At 62.0% G+C, this 12,500-nt stretch overlaps 1 non-coding gene across 1 annotated transcript; it reads right to left on the bottom strand.

Annotated features, from left to right (window-relative positions):
* Positions 1 to 1,016: 1,016 nt before the first annotated feature.
* On the bottom strand, positions 1,017 to 2,831 carry LOC142790344 (small subunit ribosomal RNA). The gene has a single exon (XR_012889455.1). It is a non-coding gene; the product is annotated as a small subunit ribosomal RNA (ribosomal RNA).
* Between the last annotated feature and the right edge of the window lie 9,669 nt (positions 2,832 to 12,500).

Raw genomic sequence — 12,500 nt, 5'->3', positions numbered from 1 at the left:
GCGGAAGAACGAAGCCAGCAAGGGCCTGGCCGCAAGTGCGTTCAATTGTCGGGACGTCCAAGTCCCTCGTTCTTCCGTGCTTCCTCTTTCGGCAAGTCGTTGCGGCACCTTCCCAAAGCGCGCAGACCCGCTAATCGCGACGAGCGCGACGTGGCCGTGCCGCCTTTCCCTCGGCAGCAAGCAAAACGCCTGGCAACGTCGACGCTCCCCTAACCGCGATCTCGCACCGTGTTTCGTGTGGCGAATTCAAAAGCCGGCCGGCGCTGCTGCAACCATTACGGTCGGTACGCATACGCCGCGGAGGGCGGGACGGTCATCGGAGCGTGCGGTTCCTCCATCGAGTACTGCGCACCTCGGCCGTCGCATCGCCGTGCCATGACCGGCCGCGCGTCAACGCGAACCGGTGCCAGCGAGATCCCTCGCCTGCAAGAACCGACCGGCAGCCTCCGTCACCCGAGGACGCGGAGGCGCTTGCCGCGGACGGCGGGACGGTATGCACTGGTGCACAGCGGACCCGTCACATCGCCAGTTCCTTGACCGACCGCCGACGCTTGTGCCGTTCCTCTCGTACTTGGCAGTCGCCGCGCGATTGTCGGGTCTCGTTCTTGCACGCTCGAACGGTCGGGAGGGCACTCGGCTGGCGTTTCGGGAACGCGCAGCCTCGCCTTCTACCGACGTAACCACGACTCGCCGTTCGCGCTCCGCCGCTCCTGTTTACAGTACTAGGCGGTCCCGCAGCGGTCGGGTCGCGCATTTCGAGCGCTTCGAGCCACGGTGCAGTGGCGGGTCGAAAGCCGACCTATGAGTGCGTTGCGCCGTTTGTACCCGCGTCCGCCACCTGGCCGACCGTCCAAGGTCGCGGTGTTGGCGTCCGCTGGGCGCAACAATTTGTCACGGGGTGCCGCTCCACATTCAGGCAGCCCCGTGGGGAAAAGCCGACCCCGCGTCCAAACGGGGTCAGCGGCAGAAAGTGTCGGGCGCAGACGCAGCCGAGGCGCTCACCCTTCACAATCCGTTAATGATCCTTCCGCAGGTTCACCTACGGAAACCTTGTTACGACTTTTACTTCCTCTAAATGATCAAGTTTGGTCATCTTTCCAACAGACCGGCGCAACCGAAAGGCCGCGCCGGACATCGGTCCGAAGACCTCACTAAATCATTCAATCGGTAGTAGCGACGGGCGGTGTGTACAAAGGGCAGGGACGTAATCAACGCGAGCTTATGACTCGCGCTTACTGGGAATTCCTCGTTCAAGGGGAACAATTGCAAGCCCCTATCCCAATCACGAAAGAAGTTCCACGGGTTACCCAGTCTTTTCAGACAGGGATAAAGACACGCTGCTTCCTTCAGTGTAGCGCGCGTGCGGCCCCGGACATCTAAGGGCATCACAGACCTGTTATTGCTCTGTTTCGTGCGGCTAGGAGCCGCTTGTCCCTCTAAGAAGGTTGTAAGGTGCTGGGAACCCCGCACCTATTTAATAGGCTAGAGTCTCGTTCGTTATCGGAATTAACCAGACAAATCGCTCCACCAACTAAGAACGGCCATGCACCACCATCCACCGAATCAAGAAAGAGCTCTCAATCTGTCAATCCTCCCAGTGTCCGGGCCGGGTAAGTTTTCCCGTGTTGAGTCAAATTAAGCCGCAGGCTCCACTCCTGGTGGTGCCCTTCCGTCAATTGCTTTAAGTTTCAGCTTTGCAACCATACTTCCCCCGGAACCCAAATACTTTGGTTTCCCGGAAGCTGCCCGCCGAGTCATTTGAGTAACTCAGGCGGATCGCTGGTTGGCATCGTTTATGGTCAGAACTAGGGCGGTATCTGATCGCCTTCGAACCTCTGACTTTCGTTCTTGATCAATGAAAACATTCTTGGCAAATGCTTTCGCAGTAGTTCGTCTTGCGACGGTCCAAGAATATTCCTCTGACGTCCGCAAGACGAATGCCCCCGTCCGTCCCTCTTAATCATTACCTCGTATTCCAAAAACCAACAGAACAGAAACGAGGTCTTGTTCTATTATTCCATGCAAGTTTATTCAGGCGACTCGCCTGCGTTGAGCACTCTAATTTTTTCAAAGTAAAAGCACCGGCCATCTCGAGGCACACAATGAAGTGCACCAAGAAAGAACCGGCATGATGTTCAGTCCGAGCCGTCGCATCGGGTAGATGCACTACTCGTCTGGAACTGAGATCCAACTACGAGCTTTTTAACCGCAGCAGCTTTAGTATACGCTATTGGAGCTGGAATTACCGCGGCTGCTGGCACCAGACTTGCCCTCCAATTGATCCTCGTTAAAGGATTTAGAGTGTACTCATTTCAATTACGGGGCCTCAAAAGAGTCCCGTATTGTTATTTTTCGTCACTACCTCCCCGTGCCGGGAGTGGGTAATTTGCGCGCCTGCTGCCTTCCTTGGATGTGGTAGCCGTTTCTCAGGCTCCCTCTCCGGAATCGAACCCTGATTCTCCGTTACCCGTAACAACCATGGTAAGCAAGTAACCTACCATCGAAAGTTGATAAGGCAGACACTTGAAAGAAACGTCGCCGGCTCGTGGCCATGCGATCAGCACAAAGTTATCCAGAGTCACCACACAATACGGGCCGAAACCCGATCGATCTTGGTCTAATAAAAGCACCCGTTACCCAAAGGGCTCCAGGCTCACTGCATGTATTAGCTCTAGAATTGCCACAGTTATCCAAGTAGGAAGAAACGATCTAAGGAACCATAACTGATTTAATGAGCCATTCGCGGTTTCGCCTTATTTCGGCATGTACTTAGACATGCATGGCTTAATCTTTGAGACAAGCATATGATTACTGGCAGGATCAACCAGGTAATCGTTCGACTGCGCGTCCGTCCTCGCCTTCGGCGGGCCGGACGCAGTCTGTGTGCGGCGGAGGCCACCTTCAGGCGCCCCAACACGCTTATTTTGCACTCCGAGATGACGGCGTTCGAGCTCGCTACGGCACAACCTTCCCGAAAGACGAGTGGGAGCCGTGCGGCAAGAAGCACGTTCATGCTCGCTCTTTTTCGTTGCATCGACTCGGTCGCGCCGTGCGGGTTGCCCAAGCCCGCTGCACTGTCGGTGGACCGGCCGGAACTAGCAACGGAGCCGAGACCGCAAAGCCGCCAGACGACGGGTCACGCCCGCGTCTTCGGCGCTTTCGCATCTGAATCGCCCGAGGACGACACGGAACACACCTCGATATCGTGGTAAAACGGCACCGTCCGACAACCAGCCCCTAACGCATCAAGCGGATGAGGCTGCAGACGACTGCCGTGGATTCCCCTGGAGCAGACCCGAGGACACGCTTGACGAGGCCGAAGCCCGCCGCATATCAGACACCCGGTCGCTTTCGCGTACGCCGCTCACGAGAACCCCCACATAATAGCAGCGATAAGTACCCAGACCTCCTTGGGCACTAATACGAGCGTACTCGAGAAAATTTCACCGCGGGTGTGCCCCGAAACGTGTGGCACGTTGAGCGTGCCACAAGTCTACGTCGCTCTCAAACCCGCCGAGGTCGTAGAATTTGCGACCCTACTCACGAAATTGCCACCGAGGATACGGCCGCAAACGTACCGCACCTTGGGTAGGCCACGAGTTTGTGCAACACTACGCTGACGGCACAGCACCGAGGTCGTGCGCGCACGCGCGGGAAAATTCCGCCGCGGTTTCTGCCGAAAACGTGAGGCACCACGACTCTCCGCAAGTTCGCGTCGACTGCGAAAGACCGAAGTCGTGAACGACGTGTCCGCTACTCGCCGCCGACACGCTGGACACCAAACGTACAACGAATCGACGGCGTCGTAGAGGCCCACGACGCGGTTTTCCTTAACGACGTCTCGGCGTGGCACCGACAGGTTAGAACGGCCGACCAACGTTCCCTGTCCGCCGTTCGGCTCAGTCGAAGGGCTCGGCGACTTCGGCAACGCTGCGAAGCCGCACGGTGACGCACGCCATGTCCCCATTTTTTTTTTCTTTCTGCGTCTGCCGGGGTGCCCCTATAATAGCAGCGATAAGCACCCAGACCGCCGTGGGTCGCTCGCCCCGGCTGACGTGGTTTTTCGTACTCCTGCGGCGGTCGCCGTCAAGCACGTCCAAATACGCTACTTTCGTGGGCGCATTCACGCTCTTTCGCTTCGCCGGAGTGCCAGCACTCACTCTGCCAAAAACGGCGAACATCCGAGCGGCGGTTCCCACTTTTGCGTCGGCGTCGCAAACCCCGCCCCGGCAGACGAGGTTTGCCGTACTCGTGCGACGGTGGCCGGCGGGCACGTCGAAAGACGCCGATATCGTGCGCGAATTGGCGCACCTTGGCTTCACCGGAGTGCCGCCACTGACTCCTCCAAAAACGGCGAAGATCCGAGCGGCGCTTCCCACTTTCGCATCGGCGTCCCGAACTCCGCCCCGGCTGACGCGGTTTACCGTACTCGTGCGACGGTCGCCGGCGAGCACGTGGAAAGACGCCGATATCGTGCCCGAATCGGCTCCGTTCGGCTTCGCCGGAGTGCCAGCACTGGCTCGGCGAAAGACGACGAACATCCGAGCGACGGTTCTCACTATTGCGTACGCGTCGCAAACCCCGCCCCGGCAGACGCACTTTGCCGTACTCGTGCGACGGTCGCCGGCGAGCACGTAGAAAGACGCCGATATCGTGCCGGAATCGGCCCCGTTTGGCTTCGCCGGAGTGCCAGCACTCACTCGGCCACAAACGGCGAACATCCGAGCGGCGGTTCCCACTTAGCCGTCGGCGTCCCGAACTCCGCCCCGGCAGACGCGGTTGCCGAGCTCGTGCGACTAGCGACCGCGAAGCCGTCTCGCGACGCCGCTTTCGTGCGCGGCTCCCACTGCGACCTGGGTCACCCGAGGTCGACGAGCAAAAAAGAATGTCGAAAAAAAAATTTTTTTTTTTTTGCGTCTGCCGGGGTGCCCCTATAATAGCAGCGATAAGCACCCAGACCGCCATGGGTCGCTCGCCCCGGCTGACGTGGTTTTTCGTTTTCCTGCGGTGGTCGTCGTCAAGCACGTCCAAACACGCCACTTTCGTGGGCGCATTCGCGCTCTTTCGCTTCGCCGGAGTGCCAGCACTCACTCTGCCAAAAACGGCGAACATCCTAGTGGCGGTTCCCACTTTTGCGTCGGCGTCGCCAACCCCGCCCCGGCATACGCGGTTTGCCGTACTCGTGCGGCGGTGGCCGGCGGGCACGTCGAAAGACACCGATATCGTGCGCGAGTCGATGCTTCTTGGTCTCGCAGGAGGGCCGCCACTCACTCCTGCAAAAACGGCGAAGATCCGAGCGGCGCTTCCCACTTTTTCGTCGGCGTCGCAAACCTCGCCCCGGCAGACGCGCTTTGCCGTACTCGTGCGACGGTCGCCGGCGAGCACGTCGAAATACGCCGATATCGTGCCCGAATCGGCCCCGTTTCGCTTCGCCGGAGTGCCAGCACTCGCTCGGCCAAAGACGACGAACATCCGAGCGACGGTTCCCACTATTGCGTACGCGTCGCAAACCCCGCCCCGGCAGACGCGGTTTGCCGTACTCGTGCGGCGGTGGCCGGCGGGCACGTCGAAAGACGCCGATATCGTGCACGAATTGGCGCTCCTTGGCTTCACCGGAGTGCCAGCACTCACTCGGCCAAAAACGGCGAACATCCGAGCAGCGGTACCCACTTAGCCGTCGGCATCCCGAACTCCGCGCCGGCTGACGCGGTTGCCGAGCTCGTGCGACTAGCGACCGCGAACGCGTCTCGCGACGCCGCTTTCGTGCGCGGCTCCCATTGCGACCTGGGTTACCCGAGCTCGACCAGCAAAAAAGAAGGTCGAAAAAAAATTTTTTTTTTTCTGCGTCTGCCGGGGTGCCCCTATAATAGCAGCGATAAGCACCCAGACCGCCGTGGGTCGCTCGCCCCGGCTGACGTGGTTTTTCGTACTCCTGCAGCGGTCGCCGTCAAGCACGTCCAAATACGCCACTTTCGTGGGCGCATTCGCGCTCTTTCGCGTCGCCGGAGTGCCAGCACTCACTCTGCCAAAAACGGCCAACATCCGAGCGGCGGTTCCCACTTTTGCGTCGGCGTCGTAAACCCCGCCCCGGCAGACGCGGTTTGCCCTACTCGTGCGACGGTCGCCGGCGAGCGCGTCGAAAGACGCCGATATCGTGCGCTAATTGGCGCTCCTTGGCTTCTCCGGAGTGCCGCCACTCACTCCTCCAAAAACGGCGAAGATCCGAGCGGCGTTCTCCACTTTCGCATCGGCGTCCCGAACTCCGCCCGGGCTGACGCGGTTTACCGTACTCGTGCGACGGTCGCCGGCGGGCACGTCGAAAGACGCCGATATCGTGCCGTAATCGGCCCCGTTTGGCTTCGCCCGAGTGCCAGCACTCACTCGGCCAAAAACGGCGAACATCCGAGCAGCGTTTCCCACTTTCGCATCGGCGTCCCGAAGCCCGCCCCGGCAGACGCGGTTTGCCCTACTCGAGCGACGGTCGCCGGCGATCACGTCGAAAGGCGCCGAATTCGTGCACGAATCGATGCTTCTTGGTCTCGCAGGAGGGCCGCCACTCACTCCTGCAAAAACGGCGAAGATCCGAGTTGCGCTTCCCACTTTTTCGTCGGCGTCCCGAACTACGCCCCGGCTGACGCGGTTTACCGTACTCGTGCGACGGTCGCCGGCGGTCACTTCAAAATACGCCGATTTCGTGGGCGCATTCACGCTGTTTCGCTTCCCCGGAGTGCCAACACTCACTCTGCCGAAAGCGGCGATCATCCGAGCGGCGGTTCCCACTTTTGCGTCGGCTTCGCAAACGGCGCCCCGGCAGACGCGCTCGTGCGACGTACTCGTGCGACGGTCGCCGGCGAGCACGTCGAAAGACGCCGATATCGTGCTCGAATCGACCCCGTTTCGCTTCGCCGGAGTGCTGCCAGTCACGGCGCAGAAAACGGCGAACAAGTGTTTTTTTTTTTTTCCTAGAATTTGTGTTATAGAAGGCACATTTGATATCGGACGATAATTTTCAACTTTATCACGCGCACCGATTTTCGTGTAGAGGTTTGCAAATTTATGGGAATTTCTCCACTTGGAATAATGCGATTTAGTAGTACTACGAGAACTTCATGGATGTACTCAAGGGTACGGGGCAAGTCAGTTACGTCAACACCTGCAGATTATTTACACTTCAAACTGAAAATTGTTGGTTGTGAGTCCTCGTGTGATATTAAAGGCCGATTCGCTAACACATAGAACAAAGAAAGAAAGGAAGAAAAAACGCCCGCGCTCGCTCAAGAAACCTGGGTTCGCAACAAGTGGCAACAACAAGCAACCGAGCGAGTGCGCCAAAACCCGTGGCGGCCGAACAAACGCGAAGTCCCAACCGCGTCAGCCGGGGCGGCACGGGACAGGAAAAATCACTTCAGCCGGGGCGGCGGGGCACCGAATAAACCTCGTCACCTCGTCGCAGGATAAAAGAGGAAACAAAAAGTCTAAACAGCGTCTGCTGGAGCGAATGCGTAATAAAACAACAACAACAACAAAAAAAAAAACACCCGCGCTCAAGAAGTCTGCAATCACCACAAAAGGCGACTGTGACCGAGCAGCGTCAGCCGGGGCCGTGCGGAAACGGAAAAACCGCGACTACCGGGGCGTCGAGGCACCGAAAAATCCACTTCAGCCGCGGCGAAAAAAAAAACAAAAAGAAAGACGGAGGGGGGGGGGGGGGAACCACGTCTGCCGGGGCGAAGGAAAAAAAAAAACGCGTCTGCCGGGGCGAGCCCGGGTGCGGCACCACCGGGAAAACTGTGGCAAACAGACATGGCGATCGAGTGAGTGGGCCGCCAGCCAGGCTCAGCCAAAAAGTGCAAAGTCCGAACTGCGTCAGCCGGGGCGGCAAAAACCGCGTCAGCCGGGGCGGCGCAAAAAACCGCGTCTGCCGGGGCGGCACGAAACCGCGTCAGCCGGGGCGGCGCGAAAACTGCGTCAGCCGGGGCGAAAGAAAAAAAAAAAACGCGTCTGCCGGGGCAAGCCCGGGTGCGGCACCACCGGGAAAACTGTGGCAAACAGACATGGCGATCGAGTGAGTGGGCCGCCAGCCAGGCACAGCCGAAAAGTGCAAAGTCCGAACCGTGTCAGCCGGGGCGGCAAAAACCGCGTCAGCCGGGGCGGCGCGAAAACCGCGTCTGCCGGGGCGGCGCGAAAACTGCGTCAGCCGGGGCGAGCCCGGGTGCGGCACCACCGGGAAAACTGTGGCTAACAGACATGGCGATCGAGTGAGTGGGCCACCAGCCAGGCTCAGCCGAAAAGTGCTAAGTCCGAACTGCGTCAGCCGGGGCGGCAAAAACCGCGTCAGCCGGGGCGGCAAAAACCGCGTCAGCCGGGGCGGCGCAAAAACCGCGTCTGCCGGGGCGGCACGAAACCGCGTCAGCCGGGGCGGCGCGAAAACTGCGTCAGCCGGGGCGAGCCCGGGTGCGGCACCACCGGGAAAACTGTGGCAAACAGACATGGCGATCGAGTGAGTGGGCCGCCAGCCAGGCTCAGCCAAAAAGTGCCAAGTCCGAACTGCGTCAGCCGGGGCGGCAAAAAACCGCGTCAGCCGGGGCGGCGCAAAAAACCGCGTCTGCCGGGGCGGCGCGAAAACCGCGTCTGCCGGGGCGGCGCGAAAACTGCGTCAGCCGGGGCGAAAGAAAAAAAAAACGCGTCTGCCGGGGCGAGCCCGGGTGCGGCACCACCGGGAAAACTGTGGCAAACAGACATGGCGATCGAGTGAGTGGGCCGCCAGCCAGGCACAGCCGAAAAGTGCCAAGTCCGAACTGCGTCTGCCGGGGCGGCACGAAACCGCGTCAGCCGGGGCGGCGCGAAAACTGCGTCAGCCGGGGCGAAAGAAAAAAAAAAACGCGTCTGCCGGGGCGAGCCCGGGTGCGGCACCACCGGGAAAACTGTGGCAAACAGACATGGCGATCGAGTGAGTGGGCCGCCAGCCAGGCTCAGCCAAAAAGTGCAAAGTCCGAACTGCGTCAGCCGGGGCGGCAAAAACCGCGTCAGCCGGGGCGGCGCAAAAAACCGCGTCTGCCGGGGCGGCACGAAACCGCGTCAGCCGGGGCGGCGCGAAAACTGCGTCAGCCGGGGCGAAAGAAAAAAAAAAAAACGCGTCTGCCGGGGCAAGCCCGGGTGCGGCACCACCGGGAAAACTGTGGCAAACAGACATGGCGATCGAGTGAGTGGGCCGCCAGCCAGGCACAGCCGAAAAGTGCAAAGTCCGAACCGTGTCAGCCGGGGCGACGCAAAAACCGCGTCAGCCGGGGCGGCGCGAAAACCGCGTCAGCCGGGGCGGCACGAAACCGCGTCAGCCGGGGCGGCGCGAAAACTGCGTCAGCCGGGGCGGCGCGAAAACCTCGTCAGCCGGGGCGAGCGAAAAGGGGGGGGGGGGAACCACGTCTGCCGGGGCGAAAGAAAAAAAAAACGCGTCTGCCGGGGCGAGCCCGGGTGCGGCACCACCGGGAAGACTGTGGCAAACAGACATGGCGATCGAGTGAGTGGGCCGCCAGCCAGGCTCAGCCCAAAAAGTGCTAAGTCCGAACTGCGTCAGCCGGGGCGGCAAAAACCGCGTCAGCCGGGGCGGCGCGAAAACCGCGTCTGCCGGGGCGGCGCGAAAACTGCGTCAGCCGGGGCGAGCCCGGGTGCGGCACCACCGGGAAAACTGTGGCTAACAGACATGGCGATCGAGTGAGTGGGCCACCAGCCAGGCTCAGCCAAAAAGTGCTAAGTCCGAACTGCGTCAGCCGGGGCGGCAAAAACCGCGTCAGCCGGGGCGGCAAAAACCGCGTCAGCCGGGGCGGCGCAAAAACCGCGTCTGCCGGGGCGGCACGAAACCGCGTCAGCCGGGGCGGCGCGAAAACTGCGTCAGCCGGGGCGAGCCCGGGTGCGGCACCACCGGGAAAACTGTGGCAAACAGACATGGCGATCGAGTGAGTGGGCCGCCAGCCAGGCTCAGCCAAAAAGTGCCAAGTCCGAACTGCGTCAGCCGGGGCGGCAAAAAACCGCGTCAGCCGGGGCGGCGCAAAAAACCGCGTCTGCCGGGGCGGCGCGAAACCGCGTCAGCCGGGGCGGCGCGAAAACTGCGTCAGCCGGGGCGGCGCGAAAACCTCGTCAGCCGGGGCGAGCGAAAAGGGGGGGGGGGAACCACGTCTGCCGGGGCGAAAGAAAAAAAAAACGCGTCTGCCGGGGCGAGCCCGGGTGCGGCACCACCGGGAAGACTGTGGCAAACAGACATGGCGATCGAGTGAGTGGGCCGCCAGCCAGGCTCAGCCCAAAAAGTGCTAAGTCCGAACTGCGTCAGCCGGGGCGGCAAAAACCGCGTCAGCCGGGGCGGCGCGAAAACCGCGTCTGCCGGGGCGGCGCGAAAACTGCGTCAGCCGGGGCGAGCCCGGGTGCGGCACCACCGGGAAAACTGTGGCTAACAGACATGGCGATCGAGTGAGTGGGCCACCAGCCAGGCTCAGCCAAAAAGTGCTAAGTCCGAACTGCGTCAGCCGGGGCGGCAAAAACCGCGTCAGCCGGGGCGGCAAAAACCGCGTCAGCCGGGGCGGCGCAAAAACCGCGTCTGCCGGGGCGGCACGAAACCGCGTCAGCCGGGGCGGCGCGAAAACTGCGTCAGCCGGGGCGAGCCCGGGTGCGGCACCACCGGGAAAACTGTGGCAAACAGACATGGCGATCGAGTGAGTGGGCCGCCAGCCAGGCTCAGCCAAAAAGTGCCAAGTCCGAACTGCGTCAGCCGGGGCGGCAAAAAACCGCGTCAGCCGGGGCGGCGCAAAAAACCGCGTCTGCCGGGGCGGCGCGAAAACCGCGTCTGCCGGGGCGGCGCGAAAACTGCGTCAGCCGGGGCGAAAGAAAAAAAAAACGCGTCTGCCGGGGCGAGCCCGGGTGCGGCACCACCGGGAAAACTGTGGCAAACAGACATGGCGATCGAGTGAGTGGGCCGCCAGCCAGGCACAGCCGAAAAGTGCCAAGTCCGAACTGCGTCTGCCGGGGCGGCACGAAACCGCGTCAGCCGGGGCGGCGCGAAAACTGCGTCAGCCGGGGCGAAAGAAAAAAAAAACGCGTCTGCCGGGGCGAGCCCGGGTGCGGCACCACCGGGAAAACTGTGGCAAACAGACATGGCGATCGAGTGAGTGGGCCGCCAGCCAGGCTCAGCCAAAAAGTGCAAAGTCCGAACTGCGTCAGCCGGGGCGGCAAAAACCGCGTCAGCCGGGGCGGCGCAAAAAACCGCGTCTGCCGGGGCGGCACGAAACCGCGTCAGCCGGGGCGGCGCGAAAACTGCGTCAGCCGGGGCGAAAGAAAAAAAAAAACGCGTCTGCCGGGGCAAGCCCGGGTGCGGCACCACCGGGAAAACTGTGGCAAACAGACATGGCGATCGAGTGAGTGGGCCGCCAGCCAGGCACAGCCGAAAAGTGCAAAGTCCGAACCGTGTCAGCCGGGGCGACGCAAAAACCGCGTCAGCCGGGGCGGCGCGAAAACCGCGTCAGCCGGGGCGGCACGAAACCGCGTCAGCCGGGGCGGCGCGAAAACTGCGTCAGCCGGGGCGGCGCGAAAACCTCGTCAGCCGGGGCGAGCGAAAAGGGGGGGGGGGAACCACGTCTGCCGGGGCGAAAGAAAAAAAAAACGCGTCTGCCGGGGCGAGCCCGGGTGCGGCACCACCGGGAAGACTGTGGCAAACAGACATGGCGATCGAGTGAGTGGGCCGCCAGCCAGGCTCAGCCCAAAAAGTGCTAAGTCCGAACTGCGTCAGCCGGGGCGGCAAAAACCGCGTCAGCCGGGGCGGCGCGAAAACCGCGTCTGCCGGGGCGGCGCGAAAACTGCGTCAGCCGGGGCGAGCCCGGGTGCGGCACCACCGGGAAAACTGTGGCTAACAGACATGGCGATCGAGTGAGTGGGCCACCAGCCAGGCTCAGCCAAAAAGTGCTAAGTCCGAACTGCGTCAGCCGGGGCGGCAAAAACCGCGTCAGCCGGGGCGGCAAAAACCGCGTCAGCCGGGGCGGCGCAAAAACCGCGTCTGCCGGGGCGGCACGAAACCGCGTCAGCCGGGGCGGCGCGAAAACTGCGTCAGCCGGGGCGAGCCCGGGTGCGGCACCACCGGGAAAACTGTGGCAAACAGACATGGCGATCGAGTGAGTGGGCCGCCAGCCAGGCTCAGCCAAAAAGTGCCAAGTCCGAACTGCGTCAGCCGGGGCGGCAAAAAACCGCGTCAGCCGGGGCGGCGCAAAAAACCGCGTCTGCCGGGGCGGCGCGAAAACCGCGTCTGCCGGGGCGGCGCGAAAACTGCGTCAGCCGGGGCGAAAGAAAAAAAAAAACGCGTCTGCCGGGGCGAGCCCGGGTGCGGCACCACCGGGAAAACTGTGGCAAACAGACATGGCGATCGAGTGAGTGGGCCGCCAGCCAGGCACAGCCGAAAAGTGCCAAGTCCGAACTGCGTCTGCCGGGGCGGCCCGAAACCGCGTCAGCCGGGGCGGCGCGAA

This window comes from Rhipicephalus microplus, unplaced genomic scaffold (genome assembly GCF_043290135.1).
Source record: "Rhipicephalus microplus isolate Deutch F79 unplaced genomic scaffold, USDA_Rmic scaffold_99, whole genome shotgun sequence".
In the NCBI taxonomy this organism is placed as follows: Eukaryota; Metazoa; Arthropoda; class Arachnida; order Ixodida; family Ixodidae; genus Rhipicephalus; species Rhipicephalus microplus.
The sequence above is the reverse complement of the archived record's forward strand: the minus strand, read 5'-3'. Positions and strand labels throughout refer to the sequence as shown.